Below are 2,877 nucleotides of genomic sequence, written 5' to 3'. Positions count from 1 at the left end.
CTTTGATAATCACTAGCCTCTATGTGGGACTCTCAGATATTGTAAATTATTTGCTAAATAATTTGTCGGGCCAGATCATCGCTGGCAGACCAGTTTAGGCCCACGGGCTGCCTGTTGCCCAACACTGCCTTATTGTTTGCTCCTCTACAGGCCTATCACAGTTTAGACTGATCGTCATCGTTTGAGACAATCGCATATACGTTGTTTCCATGTTGAAACATGTTCATACATATACATACATACATACATACATACATACATATATCATTCTCAATGATGCTTGTGGTTCTGAGCTTGCAGATAGACTATTTCCACTAACATTTTGAAAGTATACAATTATTAAATATGTCAGTTATTTCTTTGTGTATTTAAGTTGCTAGAAGATTTGAAGGCCGAACAGCATGTGTGCCTGTCAACGCTGGGGTCTCCTGGTGTGACTATTCTCATGTTCGGTGTGTGGATTGGATTAACGGTGTGCCTGTGACCCCCAGGAGGCCTAAATTGGCCCCCAGGGCTGAGGGCCCACATGTCGCCCCTGGTAGGACTATGCTGATGAAGAAGAAGTTTGAAGCAAAGTTTGATGCGGATCGGAGCAACGGTGCGCCTTGCAGGTCCACATGTTGCATTCCATATAGTCCACCCTCTAAAGAAATGTGGACCCAAACTAGTGAGAATAGCACAACACGGCGCAAAGCCGGCTATTGTCACTACTCGACTACTTCGATCTGCTACTTTTGCTACTTTTGAATTAGAATCGTGAAAAGTATCCGTTTTGGACATATGAGGTGTCGCATAGAGACGCTGTACTATATCATACAGTAATGGTACGTGTCCTGCATAGTGGACAGTGTCCTGCATAGTGGACAGTGTCCTGCAGAGTGGACAGTGTCCTGCATAGTGGACAGTGGGCCAACTGTACTATATCATACAGTAATGGTACGTGTCCTGCATAGTGGACAGTGTGCCAGCTGCCCCCTTGGGAAATCAGCCAGACCACCCCCCTCCCCCTCCCTCCCTTCATGATAGATGGAACGGGAGAGAGAAGGATGGTATACATAGACACACAGATAGATAGATGGATAGATAGAGAATGGTGACAATTCAAATTCACCCCCCCCCTCTCTCACACACACACACACACACACACACACACACACACACACACACACACACACACACACACACACACACACACACACACACACACACACACACACACACACACACACGTTTGTATTAGGCTACTGTAGCATATTTGGGAGGACATCAACATTTTAGGATGGCTTTGGAAACAGCTGAACAGCTGAACAGCGCGCGCGCACGCACACACGCATGCACGCACGCACGCACGCATGCACGCACGCACGCACGCACGCACGCACACACAAACAGTCTTGAACACGAGCAACAGCTTCAAATAGCTCATTTGTAAATATTGCATGCAGTTTTGATTGAGTTTTTACCCCGACAGCAAGTCAACTGAGAAAACGCTCCATATCATCCCAAACCACCACTACTTCACTCCCAAACTATCAACTATATTTTCTCTGCATGCAGACTTATAAGCAACCAGACCCATGCAGTCACTCTGCATGAGTCTGCACCACACTGGTGAAAGCTTTATAAAAATGCATATTTTATATTATAACAGAAGGCCCACTAGGCTATGTGGATTTTTAAATCATTAATTTCCATCAGAGTTACAGCGATGTCGAGACAGGCTAAAGAGTTTAACATGATGACCCAAAGCCCAGAAACAATCCTATTTCATTCAGTCAATCATTCAATAAAGCTATATGTGGAATGCAGTACAGTATATGTACAGTTAATGTGTAGCCATACCTGCTGTGCTTACATCGTCCGCTGGTTCATCTCAACATAATCCAACTGGACTTTGACCAAGAAAGGCGACAGCATCTTCTGTAGCAGCCGAGAGGAGGAGAGGAGAGGAGAGGAGGGGGAGAGGAGAGGAGAGGAAGGGGAGAGGAGAAGATGAGAGGAGATGAGAGGTGGAGGAAAGGATGAGAGGGAGAGGAGGAGGAGAGGAGATGAGAGGTGGAGGAGAGGATGAGAAACCGGGAGAGCGAGAGGAGGAGATGAGAAGATGAAGGGGAGAGGAGATATTTGAGGAGAAAGCACTGTCTGGAGCGAAGCTGTTTTATATGGTTGCGGCGTCGGAAACGATGGTCCGTCTGTCTGTATGTGCCAATGGGTACCCAGATTGGTCTGCCTGTGTTCTCTGTAACACGACTGCTAAACATTCCCAGTGGAAAGAACCTATAGAGGTCACAATCACAGACTGAAGAGAAACGTGCACAGACAGTCCGTCCGGTACGGACCTGAAGCAAAGCAGCACAGTCACTGTTCTGCGGCCCGTCAACTCGAATAAAAACAAATAAACAATTAGGCTACAACTAAACGCTATACTTACTGTAACGCGCAACGTTCCGTTCATTTGATTTCCAGACAAAGTAGAGCTGGCAGTCATAGAATCGACCAGGACATGTGGAAATAAATAGGCTACACAGGCAAATCCAACAAGTTATGATGGTTGACGAAGCGAAATCACAGAAGGCTGCGAGAGAGATCGAGAGGCACACAGACAGATACAGAGAGACAGAGAGAAAGAGAGAGAGAGAGAAAGAGAGAGAGAGAGAGAGAGAGAGAGAGAGAGAGAGATTGGTGCGTAAGAACGCCGCGACCTTTACGCAGCTGATGTTTGAAAACTAACCCACATACAATTTGCCAAGTCATAGTCATAGATGTTACATTTATAACAACACAACATGAATATAAATAAATGAGGATTAAAAAGGAACACAATATGTTCCTCTCTACAAGTTGACAACATTACATTCCTGTTTAGTTCAGCTGCTA

At 45.6% G+C, this 2,877-nt stretch overlaps 1 protein-coding gene across 1 annotated transcript in view; it reads right to left on the bottom strand.

The window, feature by feature from the left end:
- The window catches only part of LOC306926195 (protein FAM163A-like), a gene marked incomplete at its 3' end in the record, with an annotated part of 24,636 nt that extends 22,781 nt beyond the window's left edge, over nucleotides 1-1,855 (bottom strand). The window contains exon 1 of the mRNA XM_079505458.1: nucleotides 1,843-1,855. The remainder of the gene's footprint in view (nucleotides 1-1,842) is intronic.
- Nucleotides 1,856-2,877: the final 1,022 nt, after the last annotated feature.

The sequence above is a fragment of the Electrona antarctica genome (assembly GCF_951216825.1).
Source record: "Electrona antarctica genome assembly, chromosome: 7".
Lineage (NCBI taxonomy): Eukaryota > Metazoa > Chordata > Actinopteri > Myctophiformes > Myctophidae > Electrona > Electrona antarctica.
The sequence above is the reverse complement of the archived record's forward strand: the minus strand, read 5'-3'. Positions and strand labels throughout refer to the sequence as shown.